The sequence below is a fragment of the Crocuta crocuta genome, unplaced genomic scaffold (assembly GCF_008692635.1).
Source record: "Crocuta crocuta isolate KB4526 unplaced genomic scaffold, BGI_CrCroc_1.0 scaffold47, whole genome shotgun sequence".
Classification (NCBI taxonomy): Eukaryota; Metazoa; Chordata; class Mammalia; order Carnivora; family Hyaenidae; genus Crocuta; species Crocuta crocuta.
This window is the reverse complement of record NW_027531995.1, coordinates 832317-843448: the sequence shown is the minus strand read 5'-3', so window position 1 is coordinate 843448 and position 11132 is coordinate 832317. Positions and strand designations below refer to the sequence as shown.

At 37.5% G+C, this 11132-nt stretch overlaps 1 protein-coding gene across 2 annotated transcripts in view; it reads right to left on the bottom strand.

Annotated features, from left to right (window-relative positions):
- Window positions 1-80, bottom strand: part of IMMP2L (inner mitochondrial membrane peptidase subunit 2) — an 855505-nt gene extending 855425 nt beyond the window's left edge. For both annotated transcript variants that reach the window (XM_077775070.1, XM_077775071.1), the window contains exon 1: window positions 25-80. The gene's annotated coding sequence lies outside the window, so the exon portion shown is untranslated. The remainder of the gene's footprint in view (window positions 1-24) is intronic.
- Between the last annotated feature and the right edge of the window lie 11052 nt (window positions 81-11132).

Sequence of the window (11132 nt, the reverse complement as noted above, 5' to 3'; positions counted from 1 at the left end):
ACTTGGCGGGGAGGAGCTAGTCACCTCCCGGCTACGTGTCGCCGTCGTTAGGCGCCGAGGTGCCACCACAGTTAGCCGGAGAGGTCGGCGACTGTGCCGGCCACCGCGCAGGGCCTTAGATAAANCCCGGTATGGATTGCAACGGAAAAAAATAACACTCATTCAGCAAGCAATAACTGAGCACTGGCTCACAGTTCTGCACCGTATTAATGGCACTGTGTCTTCAGCCCCCTCCCCGTTGTTATATAGGTCAGGAAACGGAGACCCCAGCAGTTGCTTGGAGTGCACAGCTACAGTGGCAAAGAACCTTTTCAGTGCCCCCCCACTCCCATTCTTGCTTTTTTTCTACTAAAGTGTACACAGGGAAACTCTAGGAAAGCCAAAAGGAATAATCCAAAACAGGTGGTTTACTTTGGAAAAGCTGGGATTTCATTCCAAACCTTTCGTCTTCAAGTGGTACAAACTTACATGGTTATTACAACCTACAAAAAGAAAGTGGAACCTAGATTTACCAGTCATAAAATACTTATTCTCTCTTTTATCCCTCCCCCAATTATATCCCTTACTATTGCTGACTTTATCGTTTTTCCGAATGCTGACAAATTACTCTGTGCATTTTCAAATTATTTAATATAAATGTTAGTACCGGATGCTCTGGGACTCTGGCTTAAAATTAATTCTAAAGGTTTAACCACTTACTCAGAGACTCAAACCACCTGATAACTAGAATTCCTAGAGTCTCCTGAGAATAACATTGCTTTCCTGCAAAAAGGGCATGTAGTTTTTCTAAGTCATCACTGAAATAATTACTGTAGAGCAAGGTTTTCTCTGCCAAAGCTTAAGGATTTAATTCCATGAGACTTAACTGCATGTGAGGACCACTTTTATCAAATAGCAGTGAGAACCTATCTATAAACTGGATTGGGCTCCATTGGCAATTGGACTGGGCCCTATTGGTATTGTGAAAATTAATAAAGGAAAACCTCACTAAAGTGGAATTGGGAGGCTACAGCTGTACCACGCACTCTATACCAATTATAGACTCGTACAGAGTAATCCTGGACAGGAAAGAATCATCAATGACAGTCCTTAACAGGGAAAGATGTACATTGCATTTCCTACAAGAAATCGGCTACCTTTGCAACCCAGCCAATGAGGAACCACATCATCCTGAACTCTTGCTTTTCTCCAGTGGACTTACATTCAAAACAACCCTTCCTGACTTTCTCCTTCTTCATAAAATAACAATCCTCTCCTTTGTTGCATTTGCCTGTGTTTTTTGCTATAGCTTCCATGCCCCAAATTGCAATTCTCTACTATTCCTGAATAAACCCATTTTGCTGATAAAGTAACTGGCTGTTTTATTTTCTAGGTTAACAGCACTAATAATTAAAAATCAATTTGGATGATTAATCAAATTAAATAAATGGAGTTCCTGGCCATTAAGAGCTGCCAGTCTGAAATAGAATGTACATGAATAAATAACAAAGACGGGAATATGTGATTTTTATTATAATGCAAGTTAGTTAACATACAAAAAGTGTTGCTAAGTCTGACCAGACTTTGTCACTAAGATTCATCAAATGTACTTAAGAACCTGAGGTCACCTGGAGAGGCTGTGTGGTCTAGTGTATGATGCCAACTATATGCCGTTCTGGAAAAGGCAAAAGTGTGGAGATGATAAAAGGATCTGTGGTTGCCAAGGGTTGAGGGGCAAGGTGGTGGGGGGCGGGGAGGGACGGGAAAGAGTAGGCAGAGCACAGAGGATTTTTAGGTCAGTGAAAATACTCTCCATGAAACTATCAGGATGATACATGGAAACCATCCCCTATAGATTCCACCTAACAATGTGTCAAAGTGGGTTCATCAGTTGTAACAAATGTACCACTTTGGTGCCTGAATATTGATAGTTGAGGAAGCTGTGGAAATGTGGAGTCAGGGGATCTATTAGAACTCTATACTTTCTGCTTAATTTTTCTGTAAAACTACTCAAAAAATAGTCTATTAAAAATGAACACCTCATTTTCTTTAAATCCATCAATCAAATTCTAAACCGAATATTTGGCTTTATGTGTGTAGTTGAAATATAATGATTTGTCTTCTTATATTAGAACATCCTTCATGTGCCATTAGTGTCATCAGAGAGAAATAAATCATGCATGTGTTCCTAACTAAGATACAAAATTAAGTTATGGTTATACATGTATAATATTCAAAGAGATATTTAAGTAAGGTTAACCTGAAATAATTAAATCTATAAATTCTATGAACATATTTATATTTTGAATCAATTTATATTTACATATACTTACAATTAGTAAGCAAATAGTCCAAGTTATCAAAGAGATTTCCAAACTTTTTGGTATCAAGATCCCTTTACATTCTTAACAATGAGAACTTTAAAGAGCTTTTGTTTGTATGGGATATGTATGTCTACATATACCGTACTAATAATTAAGACAGAAACTTTTTAGATATGTGCTTAATTCATTTTTTAAATAAATTCATCATGTTATGATAATGAACATTTTTTAAATGACTACATTTTTTTAAACTTACTGAGGAAAAAAATGGACTTTTTTTACATTTTTTGGAAATCTCTTTACCATCAGTCTTAAGAGAAACAGGTGAATTTCCATATTCTGCTTCTGTATTCCGTCTATTGTGATATGCTGTTACAGCTAAGATAGCATGAAGAAAAGCAGCACTTGCTCAAATTCATAGCTGAAAAAGGGAAGACCTTGCAACCCCCCCCCCAAAAAAAAGGGTCTCAGTAACCCCAAGGGACCTCTGAACTCACTGTGAGAATTGAGGCCAAATGGCATTTTTGCATTCATTTATTTCAATATCATGCATTCCCACACCAGTCTGCTAACACTTGAAATTATAGCCCTTCACTTATTCCAAGCTAAAACTCAAATTTGACATCTCATATCAAGCCATCACATTTCTAAAAGTGTTTTCAAAGCTTTTACTATAGCACCTCTGATGAAATAGATATTCTTATTTGAATACATATGAAAACATTTGAGATTCCATTTATATCTGTCATTTCAAACTTTCTGGGAAATTTTGAATATAAATTATGCCACCTAGAAAAATGGAACATTGTTGCACAGTTATTAATTCAATTTTAGGTATGCTTATAATGAAAAGTGTGCATTTCCTTTCATATAAATAATTTTAAAGTGAGCTTAAAATAAAAATAAAACAGCAATTACTTTTATTTATTACCTAAATAAATACTAGGTTCTAAAGTTACTGCCTTGAAATAAAATTTTAGGTATATAAGCTTTCACTTTCACTACAAATAAAATAATGTAAGTCACTCATTTTGGGTTTTTAAATATAACTGCTAATTTAAAAACAAAAAACTAAAGAAAAAGAAACCACCTGCCCAGAGGAACGTCTAATGTCAGGTCTGCGGCAGGATATCTAGATGATAAGTGTCGGATATCTTGTCCCACAAAGCCAAAGAACTCATTTACCACAAAAAAAGGGGTGTCAAAAGGTCACAGATACCAAAACTAGGGAATCCTTTTGGCCAAAGATGGGATAATTTGAGGATTAACAAAAATAATGAATATAATTGTTTGAAACATATTGCATATATAAAAATCCATAAGCACTTAATGATACTCCAAAGATGAGAAGCCAAAAACAAAAACAAAAAACAGAACAATTGATTGGACACTTTTGCAAGTAACTAGGGCACTATCTCTTTATTTTACAGAAAAGAAAAGAAAGAAAAAGAATTATCATGCACATTGCCTTTCCTGTTGAACTGTATTTCAGAAAATCAAATAGCTGTTCAGGGGAAGGTTTTTTTTAATAATAAATGTGGAAGAAAAAATAGAATTGGAAAAATGAAATTTAGCACTCCTTTGTGAAATAAATGATTCAGTCAGCAACCATCAATGGATGAAACCATTACATGAAAGGTCAATGGCATACTTTACAATGGAGATCAGGGTGTCACTACCTCCATCTAATAATCTAAGTAATGCTGCAAATGGGACTCCGGGCATTGTTTGCCTTCTGATCTGATGTCATCTAAAGCACTCAGCAGCCCCATGAAGTGTTCTTGCAAACACAAAACACAGTGAGAACCAAAATTTAATCAAGCCTTAAAACTGACTTCCTGCTCACAGACTTGCAGGAAACATGAGGGTTAGAGGAACAAGTTAAAAGATACCAAAAAGAAAGAAATAGATAAATCTGGAGTGTAAGACAGTCTAAAACAACTGACATAATCTTCACAGCAAATTAATAACAGCACAAAAAGGAGAGGGAAAGGATGAAGAGAAATTCTACATTAAAGACATGTAGCAATCAAATGTAAGGTATGAACCTTGTTTGGGTCCTGATTGAAACATCACAGCAGTAAAAAGATTTATAAGATAATCATGGACATTTGACCATGGACTACTGTTAGACAATATCAAAGAAATACTATTATTTTATTAGGTATAATAATGGCATTGCGTTTACGTAAGAAAAATGTCCATCATCTTTGCAGAAACATTCTGAAGTATGCTGAAGTTAAATGACATACTGTCTGGCATTTGCTTTAAAATACTTTTAAGAAGGATGGAAGGAAGAGGGGGGATGGAGGAAGGAAGGAAGGATAGATGACATAAATGTGACAAACATTATTTTATCTGGTGATAAATGTATAGGAGTTCATTGGACTTTTCCTCTGCTTTCATGTATGTTTGAAATTTTTCATAATATAAATTTAAAACTAAATATAAGTGACTGCTTTAGTCCAGATCTCCTAGAAAGCAGTACCTGAGAGAAAGCATAAGAGCTAAAATGTTATTGGATGCTAGAATAGCAAGAGTGAGGGGACAGGATGAGTGAAGCAGGGACAGAAGGAAGGAAAATATAGGTGTTATGTTACAAGCTGGTTATAACTTCATTGTACAATTGACTCTTGACAACTAGGGAGTTAGGGGCACTGACCCCGCTAGGTCAAAAATCCTTGTATAACTTTTGACTTCCCTGAAAACTTAACTACTAATAGTCTATTGTTGACTGAAAACTTTACCAATAACATATTCTGATAAACACAAATTTTGCATATGTATTATATACTGCATTCTTACAATGAAGTAAGCTAGAGAAAAGAAAATGTTATTACGAAAATAGTAAGGAGGGTGCCTGGGTGGCTGAGTCAGTTAAGCATCCAGATTCAGCTCAGGTCATAATCTCGCGGTTCACGAGTTCCAGCCATGTGGGGCTCTTTGCTGACAGCTCAGAGCCTGGGGCCTGCCTCAGGTTGTGTGTCTCCCTTGCTCTCTGCCCATCCCCCCAGTCGCATTCTGTGTCTCTGTCTCTCAAAAATAAACATTTTAAAAAATGTTTTGAAAAAGAAAAGAATAAGGAAAAGGGAGTATGTTTACAGTACTCTACTATATAGGGGAAAATCCACTTAACAGAACCACGAAATTCATATCCATGCTCCTCAAGGAACAACTATGTATACAGTTGACTGCTTCATCACACAGGGCATCTCAAGAAGGCTGTATGAAACCACCAGGCATTGGAAGAGAACCATCCTTCAGGAAGAGAAAAAATAAGCAATTTTTTCTGTTGGATTCTTCCTACCTTCTATCTTTCATTCATCAATGTTTGCTCTACAAAGTAGGACAAGCATGCAGAGAAAAAGTTTGGGGGGCAGGAGTTTGGAAATGGAGAAGCAAACAACTGGGTCTCATAAAGTGACTGAGACGATTTATTATAACAATTTAGAATTTAAACCATTCGGTGACTTTCAGGTTTAGTGAAGACTTGCCTGTTAACTTCTTTTTACTGGAATTCTTCTTGATCTTCTCTTTACTTAAAAAATTTTATTCAGGTCAGAGTCATTTTTTTAAAAAAAATTTAATGTTTTATTTATTTCTGAGAGAGAGAGAGACAGCGTGAGCAGGGGAGGGTCAGAGAGAGAGAGGGAGAATCTGAAGCAGGCTCCAGGCTCTGAGCTAGCTGTCAGCACAGAGCCTGACCCAGGGCTCAAACCCATGAACTGTGACATCATTACCTGAGCGGAAGTCGGACGCTCAACCAGCTGAGCCACACAGGTGCCCGGAGGACAGAACAATCACACAAATGGCTGCGGAAACTAAATGTAAAGGAATGGCTCTACCATGGTGCCCAGGCAAACTTGCACATCTCCACACAGACCAGTAAGCAGGGCTGGACAGCAGCTGGTCTCAGTCTTAGTGGAATGCCCTTTGATCCTCCTGTAGCACAAAATCATGGGAGGCTTGTAAGAAGCTGCCACCAGCTATGCAGTTCTCATTTGCCTCCCTATCGATCAGGAAGGCTGTCAAGAGACTGTTTCTCAATTGCTTCTGGGTACTGGTGACCTTGCCCTCTTAGAGCATACCTGCAGGCTATAAAACTCCTCACCTGATGCATGGCATTGGCTCTCAAATGCAAGAGGGTCCTATCGTCCATGGTCCAGTCAGTCATCTGGGCCCTTTCTTCAGTGTCACTCCATGTAAATGACATGGGGGCAGAGACCTTTGGCTGCACTTACTTTTGCTATCTAACTAAGTAATTAACTGTTTGAATCTCAAAACTGGTTTGTTTTTTTACTTTCTGAATCTGTCAGCCTTGCCTCACTTTGCTTTGCCAAATTCTAAGCAGGATATTTTTACTTTGTTTAACCCCAAAGAGAGTCTTTACTCTTTGCTTAGCCTGTGGTGTGTATAGTCAGCACCCAGTGCACAAACTGATCAGAAGATATGAGTGACTTAGATGCACATTTTCAGAAACAGTATTTTTTCTCTAAGCATTGTAGGATAATTTTTGATCAACAGTCACAGAAGACTTCTTTCTCTTTGCCTTTCCTCCAAATTAATTAATAGGATATTTGTACAAATTGGGTAGAGATTCAGACCTCCTACAACATAAAAATCAGAAGCATTTACAACCCTGTATTTTCTGCTCATGGTTTGACATTATCCATGTTGGATTTAAAAGTCTGATAACCACTAGAATAAGAGAGAAGCATCAAAAATCAATCTCCATGGACGTGCCTTAGTTGCTCTTTCACATGTAGGTGACCTACCTCCTTTTTTTCTACACAAGATGATTAATAATGATGCCATCCAGCTAACACTTGGCCATTCTTATTTCATACACCAAGAGGCAGGGTTCTGTTATGCTATAGACATGTAACAAAGCAGCCAACAGGAAAACAACAGAAAACAGTATAAAACATAAAAGAATAGCTCATTCCTTTTCTTCTTTTTTCATTCCTTTCCCTCATCATGACTTATGTAAATTATCACTTGGGAATGGAACTGTCTAAGCCTTACTACATGATTCTATCCTATCAACAGCTGACCAAATCCTTGGATACATGAAGGAACAGTGACATGGAGGACCCTGGCCTGCCTCGCATTCTGTCCACGGGTTGCCTGGTACTCTAAAGTGGTAACATTTCCAATTCTTTTAATTGGCTTTTGATTGACAGTCCTGACATATCTGTAGAAACCACTTATGTTCTCTCATGAATTAACCAGATAATGATTACAAACCAGCAATCCATAATAAATAGTTGTATAGAAACAATTCAAAATAAAACTACATGGAGTAAAAAATTTGTTGAAATGAAGAAAAAAACAAGTTTTATCCTTTTTGATAACTCTGAAAACTGAAGACACTGTGTTAGTGGATTTGGTAGAAATAATCAATACAAAATAGCTTACTAACAACTTAAACTGCTCATGAATAAAGTATATAATTAACACATTCTCTGTATTCCTTCATCTGAGAATGTCTTTATTTCTCCTTCATTCCTGAAGGATATTTTCACGAGACAGAGAATTGCCAGTGTTTATCTTTCAACATTTGAAAAATGTTGGAAAGGAAATAACCACTTTCTTCCGGCCTCTAGCAGAGAGAGAAATCTGCTCTCATTCAAATTGCCTTAAATACTACAGTACTTCTCCCTGGTTGCTTTCAAGATTTCTTTATTTGTCTTTAGTTTGCTGAAGTATTGGGATGTCTTGCCATGGATCTCTTTGTTTTGTTTATTTGTTTTTGGTATTTTTTTCTATTTAGGGTTTGTTCAACTTCTTAAATCTGCAGGATTATGTCTTTCACCAAGTTTGGGAAGTTACCAGCTATTATTTCTTCAAATACTCACATTCTTTCTCCTGTCCTGGAACTTCAAAGATTCAAATGTTTGTTCTTTTGTTATCATCCACAGGTTCCTGAGACTGTTCAGATTTTTCCTGCCATTTCTATTTTCTCTCTGTTATTCAGACTGGGTAAATTCTATTGATCTGTTCTCAAGTTCACCAATTCATTTCCACTCTACAGCTGAATCCGTCTAGCAAGGTTTTTATTTTGTTATTGTGTTTTTAGCTCTGTAATTCCCATGTGGTTTTTTTTTTAATAATTTTTATTTCTTTGCTGAGATTTTCTATTTTATTCTTTTGTATCAAGAGAATTCACAATTGTTAGCTGAACCATTTTTGTGATGGATGCTTCAAAATCTATGTCAGATCATTCCAACATCTCATTCATTTTGATCCTGACCTCTGCTGATTTTCTGTTCTCATTCAAGTTGCGATGGTTCTCGTTCTTGTGTGATGGGTAATGTTCAATCATATCCTGGATGTTGTAGCTATTATAAGTCTCCAGATTTCATTTAGTCTTTTTTAAACAAGCAGCGCCCCCGTTGAGATGTGGCAGGGGGTTTTCTATGTTCTGCCTCCCTCAGGGACCCACCAATACCACCGAGGCAGAAGTGGAGCACTCACTCATGCTGCATCAATGTTGGCAGGTGAGGTGATGCCTTCCCAAAGGAAGTAAGACACTTGCTTACAGCTGTAGCTGCCTCTGAGTGGGTGTGCCACCAAGGAAAGGGAAGACAGATGGCTGATTCACCACCTTTTGTTATTGCAGGACTGGGGTGGAATCTCAGCTCTCAATTCTGCACTGGGCCTTGCTTATACCACCAGAGGTGGGTAAGTCAGCACAGTGACAACTAGCCCTGCCTCAGGGAGTGGAGACTCAGCAACTGACTGGGCCCTCTAACAGTGGGTGCAGGGCTTGAGGGAGGAAATGGAGCACTGACTTGATTCCCACCAGCTTGTTCAGTGTTGGTGCTGTGTGGAGATGGAGGCTTAGCTCCTTCCTAGGTCCCACTGACCTTGGAGTGGGGAGGGGAAGGGGTAGAAACCAGTTGCATGGTTGTGACAAACCTACACCTGCCGCCTCACCTTATTAAGTCTGGCTGCTGCCAAGTGTGAGTGTAAGCTCAGCTCAATGCTGAATCCTGGTAGGGAAATGACAAAGACCTGCCTCTCCCAGATGGGGGATAGAGGTCAGTTCCCATTCAACCAGTCAATACCACCGTGTGTGGGAATCAGAGTGTTGCTGCCTGCTTTCAGTGAGTGAGACAGAAAGTCAGTTTCTTCCTTGGTCTTAATAAAACACCATTGGTGTTTGACTGGAATAGGGCAGGTATTACCAAAAAGTTGTGGCTAAACAGGCTTTCCTTGGAGACTTTTTTTGGATGTGTCTGTTGGTACTTCCATAGAAGTTCCTGGGGCCCCTGGGTGGCTCCAGGTTAAGTATCCAGCTTCGGCTCAGGTCATGATCTCACTGTTCGTGGATTTGAGCCCCGTGTCGGGCTCTGTGCTGACAGCTTAGACCCTGGAGCCTGTTTCAGATTCTGTGTCTCCCTTTCTTTCTGACCCTCCCCTGCTCATGCTGTCTCTCTCTCTCAGAAATTAATTAATTAAAAGAAGAAGTTCCTACAGGGTCCTGTGTAGGAAATATGGAAAGGAAACTCAGGAGACCCATTGCCATGTCAACCCTCAAGTCCTAAGTTACACAAATAGTCCACCTCATTTTGAACCTGCAGGGTCTTCCTATGCTTGTTTGTTCAACTATGCCTACGGTTTTTACTTGTAAGAAGTAGTATCTGGAAGGATTGAGCTACTTCAATTTGGCCAGAACCAGAAGTCTTGTATATATACTTTAATAGAAGAAATGCAAAGAAGATATGAATTGTTGTGGAATATTACAACATGAAATCAGAAACTAATCAAAAATATGAATTATCAAAAGTGATATCAATCTCCAAAATCAAGACAAGGAGACAAAATAAATGAGCTTATACAAAATGACATGTGTTATAATACTCAGTATCAAGATGCTTTTGGACACATTTTTAACAAGTCAACAAATGTTAACACAAAATGAAAGAAAATTTTCTACATCTTGATTGTTTGATACAAAACAGAGATCAAGATTACCAGATAGGGTGATTCATGTTTTGTGAATTCTAAATTTTTTATTTTAGAAATAAAAATTTTTTAAATATTTGTTGCTTTTAAATATTTTTGTTAATATTTTGCCAATTTTTAAATCAATTCTATTTGGTATTTAGTGTTAATTTTCTCTTAATTTTTGTCTATTATCAGATAAAGATCATTTTTATACATTGTTGAAATTTATACTTTTGCAACATGCATTTATTGTTTTGTCCTTATCTTTATAGAAAATCTCTGAAACTTTAAGTACAACCCTACTACTGAAAAATTATATACTGCTTATTATTACAGTCACCTATCATTAAAAACACTTCAGTACAACAAAAAATACATAATAACTTATGACTTGAGAATTCCTGGGAACTCCTTTTTTTTTTTTTTTTTACTGAATCCTGAAGATATCTATTAGGAATTTGGAAGCACTCTACAAATGGGAGTTTTCTTGACTGATTGCCTTATTAACAAAGACTTTTTTTTCCCCCTTATTCAATGATAAAGACTTGATCAAAGTTTTTCTCTCTCTAACTCCTGTGTTCAAACCTACTTGCTCATTCTAGACACTCCGATGCAGGGAATGATGATATATGCTTAAACAACCTGAAAATGCTCAGCCTATAGCCAAAAAGTCTTAGGTGAGAAATTCGTAGCTATCTTCTTATACTTCAAGGGCTATCCTGAACAAGAGAGATTGCATTTATTCTCTGTGACCCAAGAGGATGGAATTAGGATAAATGAGATGGGAAGAAAATTTTTATTTCATATATATATCCATTTTCTAGCAACTAGAGAACTCTAAAAAGAGAACAGATTGCCTCAAGAAATAGTGGTTTC